At 34.3% G+C, this 25,262-nt stretch overlaps 1 protein-coding gene and 1 long non-coding RNA gene across 2 annotated transcripts in view; both read left to right on the top strand.

Moving 5' to 3' along the window:
• Window positions 1-25,262, top strand: part of LOC127987559 (uncharacterized) — a 1,718,354-nt gene that overhangs the window by 878,084 nt on the left and 815,008 nt on the right. The gene's annotated exons all lie outside the window — the stretch shown is intronic.
• Window positions 16,441-17,108, top strand: LOC127987653 (uncharacterized). Its single transcript, XR_008161308.1, has 3 exons — window positions 16,441-16,572; window positions 16,680-16,755; window positions 17,021-17,108. It is a non-coding gene; the product is annotated as an uncharacterized LOC127987653 (long non-coding RNA).

The raw sequence follows: 25,262 nt of genomic DNA, 5'->3' as shown, positions 1-25,262 counted from the left end.
ACAATGTTTGATAATCTTTAAATGCTTTGTGATGTAATGCACATTGAGTTGATTCCAGCTTCATCTTCTCTTCTGCAGGTTTTTGGGTCCTTCTGCAGATGAAGGCTGTCAGTATGTGACTGGAATTGTGGGTAAAAACCCGTTACTCCAGCGAGAGCTGAATCTGAGTGAACATGAACTAGGAGACACAGGAGTGAATCAGATCTCTGCTCTACTGCAGGATAAACACTGTACACTCAACACACTGAAGTGAGTATCTTACATCATTTCACATGTTACGTGACTAGTAATGTTACAGTCCTCCATTTTAATTCTCATTTGAGTCAGACCCCACGTTATAAAGCTTGAAAGAGCCAGGACATTTTTAATATAACTCTGATTATATTTGTCTGAAAGAAGAAATTCATATACATCTAGGATGTCTTGAGGGTGAGTAAATCATGGAGTAATTTTCATTTTTGGGTGAACTATCCCTTGAAGTGCACAGAGGTTGGAGAAAATAATGTGAACACTTTAGAAATAGCAAGTATTTTATTAATGTGTTTACCATTGTTTGCATTTAATACAGCTTAGAATAGATTCATACAACTTTTGAATAGACTTCAGTTAAATTCTGTCTCTAACTTCTGCTGTGACTGCTGAATGTGATCATGTTTACTGACTACAAATTGAGTATTGAAGTCTAATTTAAAAAAAAAAAGTATATGTGTGTATGTGTATGCATGTTTCTATATTTCAATGTAATTTCATAAAGGCAGAGTCTGGTTTCCACTGTTACTGCTGGGGCAAGAGGAGATGTTAATGGCTAGTGTGCATAGTCTCTATCTCTTATAAATATCTCTGCCTTGTAAGGTGATCATAATCCACATCAGATCTCAAACAGAAGTTATTTCAAACACTCGCTGCTGTTTGAAAGTGAGATCTGAGCTATTATTATTAATGTCTTTAACTTTATGAAATGATCCTCTGCACTGATGCTCTCCAGACACAAAGAAACTCCTCCTTCATTCATAACATCCTAAAGCTGTGTCTAGTACTATATAACTTAGAAAGGTTTAATTGGCATATTTATATCAAACGACCCGATCGACCGCGACCCGGATATCATTAAAAATATTTTTGGATGACTATATATATAAATACATATTCATATATAATTTTTTTGTATAGTTAATCTGTCTATATTCTGTACTGTATATTTTCTTGTAAAGTTAGTTGTTGTGTGATCTAAACATTTGAAAGTTTTAATGAGTGTTTCTTGTTGCTCATAGAGCAGGTCAAATACACAACCCAATATACAATCATTTCAGTTAATAATACCAAAAATACACAAACATTTCTCTTTTATCCAGCGAGACAGAACTGTTTTCATTGTGTTTATTAATGAGACACAACAGAATAGTTCTGTGCTGCTGTATCAGAACATATTCATAGTGTTTATTGATGCTTCATATCATCTCTCTGTCATCGAACACCAGATTAATGAATGTGTAACACAACTGAACAGAACCGGTCCAGACTGGGCTTTATTCTGTGCAGGCATTGCTTCTTCAGTCTGACCTGTTTCAGAGAAATATTACTGTACTTCACATCTACACACACAGACAAACCTACAGTTTTATTTAGATGTGCAAAGTTGAATCTGTGTAGCAAAGATGATCAAGCCACTGGACAGAGCAGAGCGAATGCTGTTTTTTTACGTTGTAGGGATGTTCAGACCAGAATCAGTTTAAACACAAATACACAAGCAGTCAGGACTTTTATTTTAGACAATATGATCAGTTTTAGACAAAAGATGAAATAAGAATTATATGACAGGAATAAAAAGATACGAAAGATTTCAACACCTTTCACACAAGGTTGTTAGGAATTAAAACTTCATTGTATTTCTATCAAGAATCAGGAGAAGTGTCAATTATTTGATTAATTGAACAACTTTTGTTTTTCTGTTTTGAAGACCAAATTGTGGAAAATTATCCAAAGGTGTTCAGACACTCTTCTTCTGTTTTTGGTTTTATCAAGACATTGTGACTTTATGAAATAGTTTTCTTCTATCTTCTCTCTTTCTCTCAATGTAGATTAAGATGCTGTTATTTGACAGATGAAGGTTGTTCTGCTGTGACTTTATGAACATAACGTGTCTGATTCATTGTGTTTTCTCTTTCTGTCTTCAGTCTGAGTTATTGCAGTATTACAGAGAAACAGTGTCTCATCCTGACTTCAGCTCTGAAATCAAACCCATCACACCTGAGAGAACTGAACCTGGGCTGGAACGAACTAATAGGAGACTCTGGAGTGAAACACCTCAGTGATCTACTGATGAACACACAATTCAAGCTGGAGAAACTAGTGTTAGTATCATTATACTCTACAGCAGTTACAGTCAGATTCCAGATCACGGTTTATTTTTAGGTAAAGGAAAGGAAAGAATGTGACGTGTGGCCAAGTATAGTGTCCCATACTCTTTATTTGTGCTCCTGCATTTAACCCATCCAACGGCACACACACAAACAGTAGTGAACACACTACTGGAGCAATTAGGTGTTCAGTTCTTGCTCAAGGTCTCATCTCAGTCGTGGTATTGAAGGTAGAAGAGAGCGCTGGATATTCACTCTCTCTACCTCACATTTAAACTCAATTATCGCATTTAATGTTATTTTAAGTAGTTCTGTAGTTGATCCTATATCTTAATCTACTTTGTTCATCTTTTTTCTTCTGTGTTTGTTTATAGTCATATAATAAGGTTTTTGGTAATGTTTCATTTATCACACTGTATGATGTTAACAGATGATGAATTACTCACACATGAACATAACGTGTCTGATTCATTGTGTTTTCTCTTTCTGTCTTCAGTCTGAGTTATTGCAGTATTACAGAGAAACAGTGTCTCATCCTGACTTCAGCTCTGAAATCAAACCCATCACACCTGAGAGAACTGAACCTGAGCTGGAATCAAATAAAAAACACAGGAGTGAATCACTTATGTGACGTACTGAAGGATTCACGCTGTAAACTGGAGAGATTGAGGTCAGTAACATTCACAGACAAGAATCAAAATGATGAAAATCACTTTGTTTAACTCTTATGTGCTGTTCAAGGTCTTTTGAGACCCCAAATGATGTTTGCTGAAATAAAAACAAATGTTCCCTTTATCTAAATGATATGAGACTTTGTACAGTTGTCAACACTTGGTAGATCTACAAATATAAAATTATATTGGATTGATATCTGGTTGTGTGTTAGTGTGAAAAAAGTCTCTGGAGACCCACATTGAAATGAATGAGGAAATGATCAAATCAATACTTTTTCTTCTTAATTTTTTATATAAAATCAATAAATCCACCACAATTCAGACCACAAAATACACAAAAGTGAAGTGGCAACCCTTCCAACCAATCACAATGTAGAACGATTACACTCACATACACCCCCCTAAAAACACCCATATACATTAATTAGAGACTATAAAAATTTTGATTTTGTAATTACATAATGTCAAAAATGTCCCTCGTATAGCAACAAAATGTCGTTTTGTTGGCTGTGTTCTCTGGAGAGCCCAAACAGCACGAGTGTCGTCCCCAAACGAACAGCACATAAGAGTTGAACAAAACACTTTATACTCAATATCTTATGATGAATGTGTTCACATTATATTTGTGAAAGATTCTTCATCTTAATGATTTGTTTGTAAGATGATCTCTCTTCCTCTGTTTGTCTCTTTCTAGTCTTTATTACTGTGACATTACAGATGTTTCTTCTTTAACTCAGTCTTTGACAAACACAAAAGCTCTGCAGTTTCTAAAAGAGCTTGATCTGAGAGAGAATAAGATTGGAGACTCAAAGCAGAAGCTCATTGATGTGCTACGAGACTCAAACTGTGAATTGAGGTGAGTAAACTTCACTTTGTGATATTAAAGAGATTCATTTACCTCTGATATGTGAACAAATATATACTTTCAAATATTAGTGAAAAGAGTTGATCAAATGATCATCAAGCTTTATTTCAAAGGGTTTGTGTCTGAATGAAATGTAAAGTTGATAAAAATGTTGAACACAAAGGAGGAAAGAGAAGAAAAGCAGACTGTCACAGCTTTCTACAGCAACAGCTGCTTTATTAATGAGATCAGTAATAGTGAATCATTAGAGTTTGAAATAGATTTGTTCAGATTGTAGGAAAACGCTGGTAAAATCAGAGCAGATTCAGCTTCAGCTCACAGTCGTCCAGCATCACATGATCAATGTCTCTGTCTCTTGTGTGTTTTTACTTTGACAAGCAACACGTCACATTACTTTACACTTACTTTCTGTAAGAGATAATGTCCCTCCAGCCGCTTGTTATCACAGAATATACCCAACAGGGTGATCAGGACTTGTGTCCTCCTGAAGAGACTTATTCTGTGATAACATCCGGCTGCATCTGCATTATCACACTTATTATATGCTTTCTTGACACACAAGTGAAGAATTAGACACAATTTAGATTCAGCTAAACACTTCTGCTCAGTTAGCAACAACTTGAACAACAAGACACACTTTGAACAATGTCTCCTCAAGTCTACTATTAACAGGAATCTCCTGCGGTTTGGTTTGAGGGTAAATCCAGTCAGTAACTGAGGCACAAGCTAATAGCAGTTGTGTTTGAATGAAACGAGTGAGAGCGCGGTGCTGTGATACGAGAGAAGTCAAAGAAACGCCCGACTCAAATACCGTATGACTGTGTGTTATTCTGCTGCTAATGACACACACCTAATGAATAACACACCTCCGAATGTCACCACTGACCAATCAGAATCCAGTATGTGCCATCATTTCACTTATTTACTGAGACCAATACAAACATGTTTCAACTAGAGACGAACAGCTTTAACTAGTGACACATTTAACCAAAAGATTTGTGTTTTAAGACTAAATCACATTTGTGTTTGTTCCTTGTCATTTATTATATTTGGTGTACACTCGTTAGTGTGTGTTTCTCTTTATATCGACTCAATAGAGACACAAACAGAAAGGAATTCATGTTTCTAAATGTATTATATTTAAAACACAAATAGTGTATATTAAATACATATTCAAAATCAGGTATAGTCATATATTTGTCTAATTATGGGACAAATATAAAGTGAAAAAAAAGTGACTTAAGTGTATAGTAACTATTTTGTACTTTATTCTGCTGAACTCTGATTATCTTCTCGTTTCAACTTACAGTGTAGATCCATCACCAGAAGCTGATAAATGCTGTATCTCATAAAGTGAAGTGTTCTTGAGAGGAGCAGTGAACATCAGCTGAAGATCCACAGAAGAGCTTCACTACTGTGTCTATGAGGAGAAATAAATGTGTGATAAATGTGTAAATGTGATCCATACAGGTGAAGAGACTCAGACTTTACAATCAAATAATGCAGCATGTGTGTTAGAAACATGATATTGAATGATTAATGTTGCTTTAGTATTCAAGCAGATGATCATTGTGTTTAATGTAAAGCTGGAATAGAGGAGGAAGAAGCTCAGATGAGTCTGTCTGGCTCTTCAGTTTAATAATATTTCTATTAAACTCATTCATAATGATTCAGATGTTTAAATGTGATTGTCAAGTGCAGATTTCCATGTTACTTAAAACATGTCCATGATCTCTTACATTTTCTACACATTGTTATTCTATTTAATTCTATATTAAGTTAGCTCTGTGTCTGTCTGTTGCTAACAATCACAAATCCTCTCATTACAACAAACAAAGCAGAAACACAGTGTCAATAAAAGCTGGATTGTGCAGTTTTGACAGATGAATTGATTAAAACGGGAGTTTTCACACACAGTGAGTTTGTGCTGAACTGACTGACAGCTTCAGTGTTTAGAAATGCTACACCTTTTACTCAGGGTTTGTCTCATTTTATTCACTATTTGAAGAACAGTACAAACAGCACTTTTAAAATAAATTCATTAAAACAGTTTATTAAAAACAGTAGATCTGTGTGTAATATTTTCTCTGATCATTTATTTTTTTTATTGTGATTTTTAAACTACTTTTCTCATCACTACTTTTGTATTTGAAATAATGATCACAAATAATAATAAATGTTTCTATATATCGTGTATATATGATTGATCTCGTATCAGACGCATTCGGTTGAGTTGCGCAGCAGTAAAGCGCTTGATTGTTCGGTGATTATCTCTTCAGATAGCGAGCAGACAAACAACTATGACTGGGACTGTCATACAGATAACATTATAATGAGGACACTATTATAATAAAACGCTGTGAATGTTAAGAGTTTAGTTGTGTTTCTGCTCGTTGTTGTGTGAAGATCGCTTCCACAAAAGGAGTTCATTCAGAGACACACAGACACGTTCACTTCTGCGTTCAGGGGATTCTGTGCAGATAGATATAAGTCCTAATATTAATGCTATGCTGTATAAATAACGAAGCGTTTAATATAAGAGATAAATGATGAGTTAAATCCCATTTATTATAAACCTGCTATCAGATGCTTCATTAGTGGCCGGGTTTCTCTACAACGATTGATCTGAGAGTTTAAGAGCGTTTTCTGCGAGTCATTTTACGATCTTTCGTTATTGATTCACGTGTGTTTCTCAGAAATGCACTTAACACAATCTCAGTATCTGTGCTTTAAGAGCTGCTTAGAGTCGCTGTCCGTTTGTCAAGTGCTGAAATCTCATTTTATAGAGTGACTCGTGATTGTAGCACACGCTCGTTTACTGAAATGTTCATCTAATGCTGTGTTCAGACTCTGTCAGCAGATTGTCATTTGACTGACAGCTTCTGATCAATGTGGAAGCAGCCAAATATCTCCAAATGAAAGAAAACTCGGGTTTATCTTTGCAACAATACCCTTCACAAGGCGTTCGGATGAAGAAAAAAAGAGGATAAAGGGGCTTGGATCAGATCTTGTAACTTGTGAATTCATCAGTAGTCAAGTGATCTCGGTCGAGCTTACACTCGGGGCTTTTCCATCACTTCTGATGGGAATCACTGACTAGCTGAAGTGATTTTCTCTCAATCCAGGCCGACGAGACACCGATATTGCCACACAGTGTCCACTTGTGCTTCTGCTGCGCTACACTGATGCCAAAAGAATGGTACAGGAGAGTTTATTCCTCTGGGTTCAACCACAGCTGAGTCCATCACTACAGCACTGAAAGAGTGTCTTACTGTCATCCTTCCAGAGGATCAGAAGAATAAACTCATCTCCCAAGCGTATGATGGAGCCAGTGATGAGGAGCGACACTGCAGGGGTTCAGAGGAAGATGAAGATGTGGACCCAAATGCCCATTACATCCACTGCTATGCACATCAGCTCAATCTGATCATGAAACAGGCCACTTCTCACAAACCCAAAGTCATCATCAAACAACATCATGCCACATGTGGACCTCCTCTATGCCAAACTCCAGAAGAAGGATACAGATTCAGTTCACATTTAGAGGAGCATCCAGCAGTTCCAGCAGGACATACAGAAGATCAGGTCACAGCTGTATTCCTCCTTTTGCATTTGTTATTATTATTATTATTATTATTATTATTATTATTACTCCTCCTTTGCAGAAATTCTCTCCATTCGCTGGTTGACCAAAGCAGTGAAGGTGTTTCTCAACCGAAGAGGTGGCGGTCATCAGTCCAGAGGTTCATGAACGGATCACAGCAGAGCTAAGTTTTTATTGCAGTCCATGTTAATCTGCAGGATTTCATAGAAAGCTATCAGAGGAAACTATGAGAAAGAGAAGTTCAGCTGCATTGATTCATTTACCCTCCACGGGCACTTGTCTTCTCATGTCTTTGATGATTTTATCATATTTGTGATTAAATATTGTAGTAAAGAGTAGATCTTTCAGTTAAAGACATATCTATATAATATAAATATAATAATAATAATACTAATAATAATACACATTTTCTCCCCTGCAGGGTGGCCACAGGTTCTTAAAAAGTGGTAAATGTAACTTGTTTATATCTGTAGACACGCTTTGATAGATGTGTGTGGGATTAATGGGAGGAGTATATCTTAATATTACTGAAATATTGAAGAAAACATATTGTAAAGTCATCAAAGGCGTGAGAAGATATTTAAAATTACCCATAGAAGCTAACAATTTTTTTTTATCTATGTATGCATTTATTTATTTTGATAGCTCCCTCTTTTTTCTTTTTTTTTTTACAATATAGCCAAAAGTGTCAATAATAAGGATCCAAGCACAGTGGCTTTTGTTGATGATACAGTTATACAATGGCCATGTCTCTTTTCTGATAAGAATCTTTAGGTGTTTCGTTTTAGAAATATTATTCCATTTAATACATTAACTTATTCTAATTTTATATTCACTTTCCTTCAATTGGGCATATATTCAGTCATAGTTGGCAACATATGTTTTCAATATCATTTGGATATAAAAATATTAATGATAGTATGTATTTTTGTATTTTAAAGACACAGTCTTTAAATAGTGATCTAAAAGAGTTTGTTGTGTGATTTCCTCTAGTGGACAACATTAGTATTACAGCCTTCATCTCTGTTAGCTCCCCAAGCAGCAGAAATTCATCAAACTTGACTTATTTACTCAGAATGTCTTGTCCATGTGTATGAATTTCTGAGAATTTATGGATCCAAACTAGGGCTGGGACAATGCGTCGAGGTCATCGATGACGTCAACGCAAAAAAATACGTCGACGCAAAATATGCGCATCGACCTGTTTTTATTTCTCTAAAAAACGTTTGCAAAACGTTTACTTTATGTGCGCTGAATATACGCGATGGCCGGATCAACATTCTGTCCAACGTTATATAACCAATCCAGGGGTTTTTCTGCATTGATCTTTTTTTTTTTTTTGGCGGCTGTCAAAGCCTTATTTGCGCTGACAGGGCGCGTACGAGAGAGAGCCCCGGCTGCGCGCGCACACTCACAGTCTTCAAACAACATGAGCGCTTCTTGCTCTCTCTCTCCCTCGTGCATATTAACCAAAATCGTTAGAAACGATAGAAAAAGGGCGGAACGCCAAAGTTTAACGTGGAGCATTGGGAGATTTTTTTTTTTCTCCATGACAGGCTGCTGGCTTCCACTGTTAATTTTTATTTATTTATTTTTTTGTAAAAGCACTCTCTGTATTAGCTTAAAGCCCTCAAGTTTACATTGGTTACTGTATTCTTTCAATTGCTCTAAACAAGTATTTTGGGTGACCTTTTTTATTGAATGCTAGACATCAAGTTGTTGTTGTTTTCATCTGAAAGAAGAACTTTTTTTCAGTAAGCTAGGCCCTATGTGTTCAGTAAGCTTGTTTCAGTAAGCTATGTGTTTTCAAGGCTTCAAGGTTTTATTGAAAGCTATCTCTATACAAGTGCAAAGTAATGCATTCTTAGTCAGTCTTTTATTTTGTAATTTTAAGAGCAATAAACATATATTGCAATGTTAAGGAATTCATGTTTTTTTCATTCAGATATGTAAATCAACATGTATAAATTGTTAGTAGTCAATTAATGGGGAGATAATCGAAATCGAATCGGTCTGAAAAAATTAATCGTTAGATTAATCGATGCATCGAAAAAATAATCGCTAGATTAATCGTTTAAAAAATAATCGTTTATCCCAGCCCTAATCCAAACACTGACACTGATCTCTCATAATCACCTGATAAATGGATATTTACTGTCCTGCGTTACTAACAGTTTAGTTTTTCATTTTGTGCAATGCCTCTTCAGTCCCTTCTGTTTCTTCTGCAGTGGAAAGATCAGTTTTGTAGATAGTTTTTGTTTTATAGGATTGGTAACAACCCTATATTGTCTTATATTAAGTGAAATTATGAATAAAATGTAAATGTAATAGAATTTGATATGAAAGATGATGCATGCATTTAATTACGGTTAGGGAAAATGCCCTTTGAATAGGTTAAAATTGACATGGAAATCAATTTAAATAAATTTTTGTATGCAGTTTTAAGTCATATACTGTAAAACAATTTTCCAACAACAAAATCATGGCCAGTGAAAATGATAGCAATGCTAGTAGATTTGGAAAAAATTGTTAATGTCAAGTATATATCCCAGGGAGTCGATGTACAGAAATAAAATGTAGGAATATTCTTGTTATTTTTTAGCATATTTAGTCAACCTTATCCTATTATAAGTTTCAGTGACTAAAATTTCATTTTATTCAATGAAAAATTTACGTTAAAGCAATAAGATTATAATGAATCACACAGCAGTATTAATTTTGGCAGCCATTTTTAATTTAGTCTTAGTTTTACTCAAATGTAAATTTCAACTCAATGAAATGTATGTCCATTTTAGTCAGGTTGTAGTCAATGAAATCTTAGTCACATTTTCGTCATGCTGTATAATGGTTAAACTGATAATGGTAATGTTTGTTGTTCTTTGAGAAATGTACTTTTGTGTTTCAGGTATTGCTCTTTCACCAGTAAACACAAAACAATAGAAGGTGGACTCATACACATGGTTTATTTGATCTCATGTAATGTGCTAATTTATTAGACTTTTGATTATATAAAATAACACCATAGACTTATGCATAATAAGTCTAGTTATTACATGATTCCAAATGTCAGTAGCCTTTTTCTGTATTAAAACAGCAGCGGTTGAGTAAGTGTTTTTGCACTTGTTATATCAGATTCGTTCAAAGACCTCGTCATGAAGAAAAACGTACTACTTTTGGGAAAGGACATATGGAACAAGGATGAAATCAGGGGTGTTCATGTCAAAAAGAAAATGTTGGACACCAGCAACGAGGTGGAGGCTAAAAAAGTGGATATGAATAAGTCTTTATGTAATATTGACAGCTTTATGTCATAATCTCTTAATTTTCCAGAAGATATGCTAAATGTAAAATTGATTCCATGCATGTCATATTAAATATGAGTCCCTAATTACACTCTGTACCTCAGGTAGTTCACAACTGTGCTCATTTTGAGAACAAAAAAACCAAACACAGATACATTATCATGCTCATTTTTAAAATCCTGTCTTGAGGTTACTTCGTTTTTCTCTATTTGTACTCAAATTTGGGTATTGTACGCATTCTGGAACAATAAACACTATATATGTTTCATTCATAGTCGAAGCTATAGAGACCTCTCTCATGCAGAAAGTCCACAAGTAAGACTTAAACAAGTTAAAAAAATAAAATCAATCCAGTATTTTTTCATCAAAGAATATGAAGTTATGAGTTTCATAAAAGATATGCAGCATTTTTATTTACACTGTTCTAATCACATAAAGCTTACAAATAAAGTGTGTCATTCTGCCATCTCCAGCAAAGCAGTAATCTCAGATATTACAGTAAATGATCAAATAAATCTTTGTCCAGACAACGATTCATTGTGACTGCTGCCAAAATATTTTCTAATCAGAAAAAACAATCTGCATCAAATTTCAGAATATCAGCATGATGAAAATTTGAATTTTTTTATGTACACAAATTGTTTCTCTCTTGATTTTCACACATCTATTATAATATATATATATATATATATATATATATATATATATATATATATATATTGGTTTTCTCCAAAGGTTTTTTCTACATCATCTGATGGTGTTTGTGCCCCCTTGGTTTAGGTAGTCAGGGACAATTTCCATTTAGCAGTATTGTTGATTTGACTGATCTAACACTATTAGATGAGAAATACTTGAAAATAATTGTGCTGAATAATGGCACTACTCTCTTATTATAACTGAAGTGAACATTTTTCTTTTACAGTTACTGCTTTTTTGTGTTTTTAAGCCTTGCCAATTTAAACAGTCAAGTGCAAGAAGATGTAAAAGAGAAGTCAATGACGTAGTTGTACTTTGTGAGATGTTTTATTTGCACGCACATCTGAGGCATGTACATAAAGCCAGGTGTCAGCAAGCCCACAACTCACAAATTTAGTTCACTTACACGCATTTTCTTGTTCTTGAATGAACAAATACACACACATTTATGTTGAAATGCTTGTCTTGTTGACTAGTACTCACAATCAATTATGCCTGAAGTAAACAATGAGTCTATGTATTGGCAACAAAGTCACGATACACAATGACACATATTTGACAAAAACATGTCTGTCATATGAGAATTTTAAATGCCAGTAAAATTTGACAATTTGTTCCCCCAAATACTTAATGTTGTCTTTTTTCTTTGATGTATTTTTAAAAATATTTATTTCTGGCCATTGTATGCCTTTAATTGGAAATGACGGTTTAGAATAGACAGACAAGCTTTGGGTGAAGAGAGAGGAAAGCGGGATTGGCAAAGAACGATGATCCGGGATGAGTGCAGTGGCTCTGTATGTCAGCGCAGTAACCGTGTGTTTTTATTATTATTATTCTATGTCTCATACACATACGTTTGCATATGTAAAAATAATAATAGCCTAACTGAAACTGCAGCAAGTGATTGTGTGTCTCTTTAAGACTGAATGCAAGGATTCTGTTCACAGCTTAATGTTCTCTTTTTATTTTTTGTACATTACTTGAATGATTGTTAGCAGCAAAAAAAAAAAAAAAAGACCATTTTAAAGCAAAGAAACAGAATCCTGCACTGTAATTGTTTAATTTCATTTGCAATTTTTCATGATTGCTTGAAGCAAAATTAAAAAGTAATTCAATTACTTGCACAGCCCTATCTTTTATGTCATTGAATTTAATTTTAGAAACCTTGCACTTCTTAAAGTTCACCAAAAATGAAAACTTCTGTCGCTAATTCCTTCCCCTCATGTAAACATGCTGCGTAACTAGTGTGTGTTTTGATGCATGTTTGACTTTCAGGAATATGCTGTTTATGTTCACAGAAAAAAGATCTTCATTTCTGTTCCAAACATGAACCAAGGTCTTCGGGGTTTGAGACGATATGAGGTTGAGTAATTAATGAAACATGTTTCTATTACTTTTTATTTATGTCATTACATTGATTTTGGGTGGGACCATTGACATTACAAATCCCACAATACGCATGACTGCCCTGCACTGAACATTAGTACCAATATTTCTGTAATGCTGGCCAGCTTTTACATGTCATCCATCTGTCCAGTGCCACAGATGCACAAAACAAAGGTTTTCCCCTTTTCCCCTTTACTGTCACATAGAGCTCCCAGAAATGATTAAATGAATGAAGGAGTGTGTGCAGTGTGTCCCTCATCAGGAATGTCTTCCTCTAGTACTGTGCCCAGTGAGATTGAAATGGTGTGAGACCCATAGTTAATTCATAGATGTTTAGAATGCAGAATCTCTACCTTTTAACTTCATGGTAAAATGGATCAATATTAAAGTCATCCATCTGTCAGAACAGCAAGCAAGTCATTAATTGAGTCCCTTTCACATTTAATTGCCTTTAAATGGCTTAAAATTGATTGAAAGATTAAAACAAACAAAATGAAATGACAGTTCAGCACTGTAAGGCTACAAGAGTAACCACTAATTTTAACTCCATAGTGACACTTACAGACTATATTGTTTTCCCCCAAAAAGCTTGTTTTATGCACTTTACTGTAATATTGGGATAAAATGTATTCCTCATAGATACATCTCCCTAATATGTATTACTTTGTCAGTTGAGTCTCTCTTTCTCTCTCCCTGCTGCTCTTTATTCAGCAGTCTTTGGCTGAAAGTGCAGTGAGTGTTTTCTGAAGAGGGTCTTCCAGCAGCTGAACAGATCTCACAGGACCATTTCTGCCCAAGAGCGGGCTGTTCTGGAGACCACCCTAACAGGGAAATCTGTGAGAGGGCCCCCCAAAAACAGCTGGATGTTGAAAAAGTTCAGGCCATAACAGGTCTGCCATTTTGAGCTAATTTTTTGTCTGGAAAAGTGTTACTGAAAATGTTAATTGTACAGTAGCAGGATTGCATTGCATTGCAGGATTGAGTATTGTAATCAATTTCATGTTTTGATTTTGATTCAAGCTTGCCATTTAGTTCAAATTATGATTCAGTTGTATATAGATTAATTGGAATATTTATTTTGGACAGCAATGAAAAGTATTGTAAAGAATTTGAGAGAGACTTCTTCTTAAAAGTTAAAAAGCACAAAGCTAATTGCTATTTACTGAATAGAAGGGATGCTTTAATGATTCATTGTTTTGATATATTACATTATGTTCGGCCTATATTATAAACCTAATCAATAATTGACCTTGTGTTTTTAGTGGAGTCACTTTTGCTCAACAAGGCTGTGTTTATTTGATCAAAATACAGAAAGGAAATAAAACTCTTGGGCTAATGCAGTTTCTAATATTGGTTTTCTAATTTAATATATTTTAAAATATAGTGTATTCCTGTAAAGCAAAGCTGTATTTTCAGCATCATTCCTCCAGTCTTCAGTGTCACATGATCTTCAGAAATCAGAATAATATGATGATTTATTATCAGTGTTGAAACTGTTGTGCTGCTTAATATTTTAATCATTGATTATGCTAATAAAAAGTAAAAAAGAACAGCATTGATTAAAAACATAAATATTTTCTAACACTTTACTATAATTTTTTTATCCATTTAACACATCCTTGCTGAATAAAAGTATTAATTAAAAAAAAGTAATAAATAAGAAAAAAAAATGTACTGACCCCAAACATAGTTTGAATAATTGTGTATATTGTAACACAAAATTTCTATTTTGAATAAACCCTGTTCTTTTGAACCTTTTATTTCTCAAATAATCCTGAAATAACGTTTTTCCAACATTATAAATTAGCATTTTAGAATGATTTCTGAAGGATCATGTGACACGGAAAATTCAGCTTTGCTTCACAGGAATAAATTATATTTTAAAGTATATTAAAATAGAAAACTTTTATTTTAAATTGCAAAAATATTTCACAATATTATTTTGTGAAATAATATTCAGTATTATAGATACAGCCTTGATAAGCCTAAGAAACTTCTTTAAAAACTTTACTGAACTTTCTCAGGTAACTTAAAATGTAGATAATTTAGTTATATCAAGGGTCAAATCAAATATAAAGAGCACATTAGAGTTAAAAGCTACACATGTTTTTGTGCATGCACTGTACGGGTCTGGTATAAAGAATGGTTTTGCTCAGGTGGCTGAAATGTTCCACTAATAGAGAAATGCTTCAGATGGTAGTTATCATGTCAGCCAGTATTGTGGTGCATCCAAAGACATCCATCTTTAAATGTCATCCCCGTGCAGAGACCTTTTGTACTTCTTGCAGATGTATTTTCTTTTATTTCTTTGACTTTGGGGACTGTGTTTCCAATAGAACTTCTAACCTCTCTTTTTTGAGTATTAATAAAATAAAATAATCAAATTATTTTGTAAAGTGTTTTTACAATACATGCCATTTCAAAGCAGCCTTATAGAAGATGTGCATGTCTCTATTACAATTTAGTCTGATCTATAATATAAATATACTTTTCAACTTGAATGAGGTTGTGTGATTTGATTTATATTGTGATGTTTCTTCTCTTGTAAACTCTGTTTGATTAACACGCTGGAAGCAATATTGACATTTCCTCACTGCTATTCACGATGTACTTTGATTAAGTATTTTGGGTGTAATACATTATGTTTACTGTCTGATGTAGTGGCAAGTAAAAGTTGTATGAACATGTCCTCTGACCTTCCCTATTTTACTTTGTTAACAGACTGTTTCCACACACAAGAAGAACTGAAGTTTGCTTGAGGTCTTGGAGTCTTCACTGATGAGCTGATGAGTTGAATCAGGTGTGTTTGATCCGGGACACATCTCAAATGTGCAGTGTTGGGCTTCTCCAGGACCAGGATTGGGAACCACTGCCTTATGGGACACACTTAAGAGTTTACAGAGATTATTATTTTTTTTACTTTCAACTTTGCATTTTAAAATAAACTTCTAAATGTTTTTTCAATAGTCCCTATTAAAGATGACAATTTAATTTGTGGTGCTTCTAATTAAGTGATAAAAAGCAGTTGCAAATGATGAACAAAATAAATATACTTTTCTCTGCACCGAGAAAACTACCAAATTATTCTCAATATCTAATTATTATTATTAATATTTCACATACATTGGAAAGGTTTCTGTGAAGAACTAAGTGTTGTATAGTGCTCAGGATCAGGAGTAAAATAAAAAGTGTCAGTAAAATAAATAATGTTTAATTTGTATAAATCTATGATTGTTGCGTTATTAAATAGTTAATGTATCCCTCAAGACTTCTTAGTGTAAGCTTGTATAATACAGACTAGTATCTCAGTTTGTTACAGACATTACAAGCAATATGTTGTGGTCTTTCAACCGATCTTGTGTTGAGGTCTAAGTTAGACACATGGTATATGTGGTGGCACCCATCCAAGTACATTCAAGTTTTCATTATCTCTTCTTTTTATTATGTGTATTCTTTGTCAAAAACGTTGTCGGATATTGCATAAATGACATAAATTAAGGAGATTGCATTAATAAAACTGCATCTGCAAATTAAATCTCAATGGTCAATGTGTGGATGAACTGAAATCCCATGAGCTTTAATAGGACTATTCTCCATCACATAATTGTGTTGTTAAAAGCCAGGAATGACATGCTAACTGTCCATGCTAGAAGGCCTTCATCTTGCATTATCCAGCAGATTCATCAAGGTATGATGCTACGCCTTCAGTTATGAATACAAAGCTTTTCATCACTTTTCTCAGTTTTTAAGATTGCAAAGTGAAAACCCTTGTTCATCTTTAATTTCTGACCCCAGACTCTCAAGAGGATTTGAGCAGTGAACGAGGGCGTGCTTCAGTGGGTACATGATGTCAGACAGTGGGCTACTGAGGGTACAGTATTTTACACACAGTCATCGAAGTAGTTTACTATTGTAGTCTGCTAATCATGTGTAGAACTGAGAATCTGTGCCATGCATGAATTAACGAAGGACTTGTCTTCCTGTTCTGCTTGCTATAAACTTGTGGGCTTGTAACTCCACTGAGACTGTAAACACTGATTTGGGACTCTAGATTATCTAAATATTGGTATTGAAACTCTTTTAAGGCCGAGCCTGAAAGACATCATAATCATTTACTTGTATTATTGTTGCTTTAGGATTCTGTAGGTACCAGATGTGATGACCAACATAACCTTCAGAAATCAACTGAACAAATGTTTCTAGCTTTTATAATCAGACTGGTATGTTGACAACTCATCTAATATATTTGATATTTGTATGACTTGCAGATGGGTCATCTGTTTTTTTTTTTTTTTTTTGGAATTAACAAATTTTCAGGTCCTTAATTTTAAAATGTCTTCCTCTTAATTTTACAGATATTAAGCAAACTATGCATTTTAAATTATTCATTATGAGGACAAGTCATTTTGAGCAGGAGGTCTTCATCAGGCTACATCACTTGTGAGATGACTGAGGTATTTAAAGCTCTTAATCAGCTGAGTAGTTCTTGAAATAAAGAACAAGGGAGACAATCTTTAGTGTGTGTTGGTGTCTTCCTAACGTCTTATTCCTTAATAAGCAGACTTTTTACATTTGTTCACCCGACACCAGGTTTTGGGAGGTACATACACTACTTCTGTTCAGAATGTACAGGTCAGATTTGTATTGTAGAGATGTTATTTATGTGATTTCAGAATCCAGCAACATCCTCACCAAGAAGAAGAGTTTGATGCGTACATGTCAAAAGTGTGTCTTGAAGAGGAAAGAATGATTGTGATGAGGGAGATGAGACAGCACTGCACCAAGCTCAGAAAGATGGCTGGGAACATCAGGACAATGACATCAGAAATGAACTTTTGTTACACCTTCTTGTGTGTGAAGCTTTTGGGGAGACCGGGTTCCTACCCAACCACTGTTATATGTCCTTTTCATGAACGTAGTCATTCGATTAATGTGTATTTTTTTCTAGGTCAGAATTTGAAAAATAAAAGGTGGCTATAAAAGTAAAAAAAAAAAAAAAAGAACAGCCAAATGGCTGGGCATAGACACTTGGAATTGTTTTTTATAATTAGGGCTACAAAAGTCTCCATTAAGCACAAGTTAGTTTCAGGATTTTTATTTGTTTCTCGAATTACTTTGTCCTTTAGTGATTAAAAAGTCATGAATCAATTGAATGATCAGAGAATAAATAAAATAAATCACAGTATCATTACAGATATGAGGAGCCCTCAAATCAGCAACAGTTAAATATGGCAGGCTACTATATATGAAATTAAAGTAATTAAAACAAGTTTTATTACAAGTGTAACTGTAACGTGATTGCTAAGAATATAAATATAATCCAGCACATTACCTTGTTAATGGAAAGACGTCTGTTTGCAGTAATCTTAGTAAAAGTGATCTACAGTAATAACAGTGTCATCTGAAGAGGAAGGGGATCCAGGGAAAGTCACAAACGCTATGCCATAATGACACAAGACACATATGTACAATATTTTATGAGCTCACTTACAACAGCTTTTAAAAACCTTTTTATTGGTATAAAGTGCACGGTGCAAATGGACAGACTTGAAAGTTATAATTATTTTAAATGACGGTATCATTATTTGACACTGATCAATATTTTTATATAAATTTGAAACATTTACTCGATTATTTCCCATGTAAAAAAGCTTTGTATAAAGATGTCGTAACAGGTTGTCAGTTAATTGCCAAGGCATTTCCAGAGTTTGATATAGATGAAATGTGTATCCAAAATATGTGATAAATAAAGACAAGTTAAGGATCAACCACTATGAATATGTTTATTTATTTTATGAGACCATTCTCTGAACAAACTCCCAGATCCATTTTATGTCTTACACTTTGTGTCTGAAAATAAAGAAATAAAAAAACATTTCTAAAAAACTGCATAATGAAAACTCATAAACCCACTCAAAAGTGTTAACAACTGATGTGTGAAACGAACAAACAAATTATTATTTATTATTACAATAGAGGAAAATAAATATATAAAAGAGGAATCCAGCACATTGGGCACCTGTAGGAATTGGAAACGAAACAGTGTCTATCACTGTAAAACAATATCTTAAAATCATAAGTTAAGCAGCTGCCTCACAATTTCAATTAAAAACAAAATGGATTAATGAATTGATTTAACTCATTATTCTGAGTCTTGTTAAGCTGTGAATTGTCTTCTGTGAGTCAACGTGACTATACACTTATAGTTGTTTCAACTTTGCTATGCAAGTTCAAAATAAAGTGAACTCAGTAGTGAGCATTCTGTTAACTTATCCCCATGAGTGGGTTCAACGTAGTAATTTCAATTAAGTTATGTCTTTGAATTAGGGTATCAAGTTAAGATGATCTAAAAGAATGTCTTGTTTTAACTTAATTATAAAAACAGACAAATTTGAGTACAAAAATTAAAACCAATGTTAAGCTAATACAAGCTATGCATAAACACTTCAATCATCTCAAACTTGGAATCAATACTTTTTTCGGTACCAAACTTCAGTTGGGTGCAGGTCACATAATGAGGCTAAGTGGGTTGTGCACAATCATGGGGAAGACTGCTGGTCTGACAGTTGTCAAGAAGACAATCATTGACACCCTTCACAAGGAGGGTAAGCCCCAAACATTCATTGCCAAAGAAACTTGTTCATGCCAACCCGACTCATCTTGTCTGACGGAAAGATTAGGCACCCCACAGCAACAACGCCAGTGTACATTGAACTCAATTTGAGTCAAATTTAACACTCTTGAAATGTATATATGACTCCCTCCGTTTTGGGAGTTAAAATAACACTTTCGAAAGTGTGAAATATGTACATTTTAACACTGAGTTTATTTGTAAATCCAGCATGGTGTTGAAATGTACTCTGTGCGTAATGTACATATTTCACACTTCTGAAAGTGTTATTCTAACTCCCAAACAGAGGGAGTCATATATACATTTCAGGAGTGTTAAAATTGAGTTCATTGTGTGCTGTTCAGGTTCAGGAGTTCAATGTTCAAGTAAAAAAATAAAATACATACATCCATACATACATATATATATATATATATATATATATATATATATATATATAATCCACAAATCAATGCGTATTTACAATTATTTATTTAAATTGAAACTATAAAAAAGGGGGGGGGGGGTGAATCATTTCACATCCATTTATCAAAGCTTTTATTAACAATTGAAATGTCAGAGACAAGTATCAATTACAATACAATAATAGTTTACTCAAAACATTTACCCCAAAATTTTGTCAATCTTCATGTGGTTCCAATCCTGTATGACATATGTGTCTTACATGTCTGTGGAATGGCATGAGTATAAGTAGATAACAATTCAGGTGAACAATTTGCTTTAAGGGTTATTTCGCCCCCAAACAATAAAAATGATGTCATCTTTATTTACCTGACTGCTGGTCTCTGTGCATGAATGTGAGTTGTGACCAATCAAGATGAATAAAAACACAAAATAAAATACAATCTATGTGCTTTTTTCTCTGAGGTAAATACATCTGTTGTGCTCGTTGCAACAGGAAGTGATCACGTTCATCTGTCAGCTGTCATTTTGACTCTCATGACAACCGAAGCTCCAGTCCGGAGTCAGTGGAGAAATTACACATTTTTGGGATTTCCATGCTTAGTTTTTTATGTAATATTTTTATGAATCTTGATTTTTTTCAAAACTTGTGTGCAATTCAGTGTGAACTGAACGAATAGTGTCTCATGAGCACACAGTCATGCACAGAGACCAACAATCAAGTCAGGATGTTTGTTAAATAATATGAAAAAGTTCAGTATGTTTCTCACCAAACCTTATTGTATACACACAGAACACTTGGAATATGCATCACATGATACATAAGACCACTCTGTTATACTTTGGCTTCTATTTTAACAGCTTGATGTTGGACTGACATTATATGGACAAGCATATTCGGGACATTGTATTGAAATCTCCTTTTGTGATAAGACAAACTTCAAGGGTAAGTAGATGATTATTAAAATTTTGGGGTAAACCATAACCCTTTAAGGAAAAGCATTTAACTCACTGTAAAAATATGGATTTTTGTTGTAAAAAGGAAAATAAGTTGTGTTTCCTGGGTTCCATGTTGATCTCAATGCGCTGAGGCAGGGCTCCGTCTATCAGAATGAATGCACATAAATGGGACAGCACATAAATAAATGACAGTACAAGTGTACCAACAAAATCAAATCTAATTTGTAGTTCATGCTACCCACGTGTCATACGCTAAGTCTTGTGAGGACACAAATTCACTTTGAATGGTGAACAGTTTAACTCATGCCGTATAGAGAGTTTGAGGACCGTATATTGAAAAGTTATTTACAAATATATACAAATGAATATATATATGAAAATATATGAATATAGTTAATGAGGTAAAACACTTACTCGGTGTTCATCTTCAGTTCTCTCTTCACATCAGTTCGGTCAGTGTACTGTTTGAGTAAATGAATTACTCCGGGATATTGGTTTGTTTGAACTCAGAGGGAGTGTTAGACACATTAAAAAAGTTAACAGTTAAGTCATTTGTGGATTAATGCATATTGGAGACGAGAACCGTTTAAAATGATTCAGTTCGATTTGGTGAACTTGTTCAAAAAGATTCGGTTACATTGAATGATTCGTTCATGAACCGGATATCACAAACTGCTTTGATTTGAACTTTCTCTAACAACCCAGCAAACATTGGTCCGACGGCGACGTCGTGTGGCCGGCCAAAAATAGTCGCGGTAGGACGGCATAAATCGGTAGAAATTTCGTAAGGAACATTTCGTAAAAATGCATTCAGATATGTTTGTACACGTTTATAGTTCTATGGGGTTTCATGTATAATTGTTTCTTTGACTTTTAGATACATGTAGTTCAATATTTACCCACGTTGTGAATCGGTTGTGAGTGGACGTCACCTAGGGACGTCATTTACATGTGCGTTACACGTCCATCATGACCCTCTGTGAAATCCTTGTGGAATATGCAAAAGCTGTGCTTATACCTTGATTAATACTGCAATATTTAATTAAAGTGCACCAAGTAGTTTTTAAGAGGTTTTAAAGAGGTTGTGAATAGACGTCCACTGACGTCTTTTACACGTCTCATCATGGTTTGTGAAAAGATGTCCAAGCAAGACTAGCAGGAAAAAAAATATATATAAAGTAAATATATTCACTTTATCTTGTTTAAAAAATATATAATCACAAAGAGCCCAGTGTAGTTAAGTGATTGCAAAGAAATGCTGCAATTTAGTCATTATTTCAACCTGTTTTATGTATTTGTTGTTATTATTTTTATTGAATTTTATTGAATACATGTAAAAAAGATATATACCCGGTCACAATTTTGGTCTGAGTTGAATGTAATTTCCAAAACGGTGCTGCCAAGATGTAGACACAAAATATACTAATATATTTCGTGTAATTACAAAATCCCGCGATAGTATAGATTATCTCGCGAGATCTTGCTTTCTTCCGGAAGTTCCGGTATATTGAGCAGGCAACCACGAGGAGGAGAGGACTCGAAGAGGACTGAGATGTATCGATATAAATTATATAAAATCTACTGTTGTGTAAGTACATTTTGTATTATTTGATTAACGTGCTTGAGTTTTACTTGTTTGACAAAAAGGAACCGAGAGAAATGATGCCCACCTTGTCAACTGAAATTCACTGATTATGGCTAAAATTAGCTAACGTTAGAAGGCTAAAAGTTACTTATATTGATGTAATTTTTATTGGTACGCTTTAATGAATTATTCAGGGGACATCCCAACTCTCCTGTCTTATCAGAAATGTCCTGTTTCTCACAGTTACACTGTGAGTGTTTCTCAAGGGCATCACATTAAAGCGTAACACCTTTTGTACAATAAAAATACAATCTAATGCTTGTTGATTACCTTTTTTTCGAATGTTTCATTCATGATTCATTCATCTTGGTCGAAGGGTTTTTTTTTCTTTTTTTTTTTTAGCTGTAGACCATAAAGATATTTTGAAAATAAGTGCATGTCATTTATCTCAAATGTTTTATTTTATTTATTTTAAAAAGAAATGTATTCTCTTCCCTCAGATGCTGTGAAGAGGTGGAGACTCTGAAGTGGATGCAGCGATGGCAGAACACCTGAAGCTTGCTCCGGGAAGAGATGGGGGTGGAGGTTACAAGAAATGAGCCAAACAACTGTAGTTTGTTTAAGGGATAGTTCATACAAAAATGAAAATAGTCATAATTTTCTCACCCTCATGTTACGATCATAATAATTTTTCCTACAGTGGCAGTTAATGGATTGTGAGATCTGCTTGGTTACAATATTTAAATATTTCTTCCAAATATATTTGTGTTTATAAGACAACTGTGTAAGTCAATGACAAGATTAATAAAGAATTGATAAAAATAAACCATCTTTTAACATTCTAGTAGAAAACATTCTCAGAAATGTAATATTTTAATTCATGTCAGTTCTATACCGTTTAAAATCATTTACACCACTTTGATTTCATAAATAGAAATGATTTCAAACATATTTTATGATGAGGGTCTTATGTTTTATGATTTTCTTGGCACAAGACAACAATGGCTCCTGCAAGGTGGTTATGCCACGTTCAAATATTAATAATGTTCTTAATATTATATGATTAAAGTATTTTAAAATAAATGCAATTAATATTGATTTATAATATTATATATTAAAAACATTAATAAACAAATACTGTGCAAATAGAAATCTTAAACAATAATAATGGACTTTTTATTCAGTGATGCCCCTCATTAAATAATATTTCTGAAGAAAAAAATGGTAGGCCTGTAAACTTATTTCAGAAATCCAAAATGGATACAAAGATAACATTGAAAAACACATTTTTAAATAGATTATGATCTTGAAGATTATTATTTGTCATTGTCCCAGTAAAGCAAACATAAAAACAATATGGTCAGAACACAGAAAGGTGTACAGGTTTGAAACATGAGGGTGAGTAAATGAAAGAATTTTCCCTTTATATAATTCAGTATTTTGTAATTAGTATTTTATTTTGGTTAACAGATGCTAAACTGTTCAAAAACAATAAAGTGTGCTAAATCAGAACATGCTTCTTTGTTTGCATATGTCCACAAATAATGTGTTAATTGTTAGTGATGTACACGTGATTAAGATGTTTTATGGACGTTCATGTCTGACTGAACCGATCTTGAACTTTTGTCAAGATGTTTTAAACCTTTAAGACATAATTGATTGCCTTGCACGATGTTACACAGTGGGTGTGAGATTATTTTATATGCAGGCTTATATATATTTACACTTAAACTATGCAGCAACGCATTTAAAAATCCAGAAGACAACGACGTCCAGAATACGACACATTTAGACGTCCAGGGACGTGCAGAAAAGACGTGCAGTTCACGTCTAAAAGACGTCAAAGACGTCGGTTCAACTTTCATTTTGGAACTATTTTTCAACCATGACGGGACGTCTCGGATGGACGTCTTTTCAACGGTCAAAAGACGTCCGAATGTTTGCTGGGAATAGACACGGAAGAGAAGACAATGCTGAATAAAGTCGTAGTTATTGCTACTTTTGGACCAAAATGTATTTTCGATGCTTCAAAAAATTGAAACGGACCCTCTGATGTCCAGTGTTGGGGAGTAGCTACATGTAACGGCGTTTCGTAATTTAATTACAAAATAAATGTAACAGTAATCAGTTACAGTTACTAAGAAAAAATGAGTAATTAAATTACAATTACTTATGAAAATTGTAACAATTACAAAGAGGATTACATTTAAATATTTACACAATCCACATACAACTTATTTCTTTCCCAAATTGCACTAAGACATATGGCCCACGATCTCCGCGACGCGGAGAACACATTCGTAGAATTCAGTCATAAAAATGGAATTCAGCCTATAACGCGGACGAAATATGTCACATTTTGGATGAATAAATCAAAAGTAGGTCGTACACTTGAATAAAACGCGATATTGACTGGTGTCTGTGATTATTAAGCCGTAAAAAGACTGAATATGAATCCTGCACGTCCTGCGTGTCTGTGGAAATCAGGCGCTGACTGGACATCGGGAGAACCGGGACTATTCCCGGTGGCCTGGCAGACGATTTGGCGCTCTACTTTAATATTGTTATTGTATAATTGCAGGCCGAATATACTAAAGCGATTATTTCCGAATCTCTCATAAATCATGAATCGGCAATGATTCATGACTGGCAGTCGTGACTGGCAATGGTTGGGCTCGCGCGCTCTCTGCGCCTCCGCCGAACGGTTTGGATCAGACTCAATGCGAGAGAGAGAGAGAGACCGGAGTGAACTGTGTAAGCGCACAGCTGGAGCAGAAGCAACACTTCTGTTCAGGGTTTC

Source organism: Carassius gibelio, chromosome B22 (assembly GCF_023724105.1).
Source record: "Carassius gibelio isolate Cgi1373 ecotype wild population from Czech Republic chromosome B22, carGib1.2-hapl.c, whole genome shotgun sequence".
Taxonomy (NCBI): domain Eukaryota; kingdom Metazoa; phylum Chordata; class Actinopteri; order Cypriniformes; family Cyprinidae; genus Carassius; species Carassius gibelio.
The sequence above is the reverse complement of the archived record's forward strand: the minus strand, read 5'-3'. Positions and strand labels throughout refer to the sequence as shown.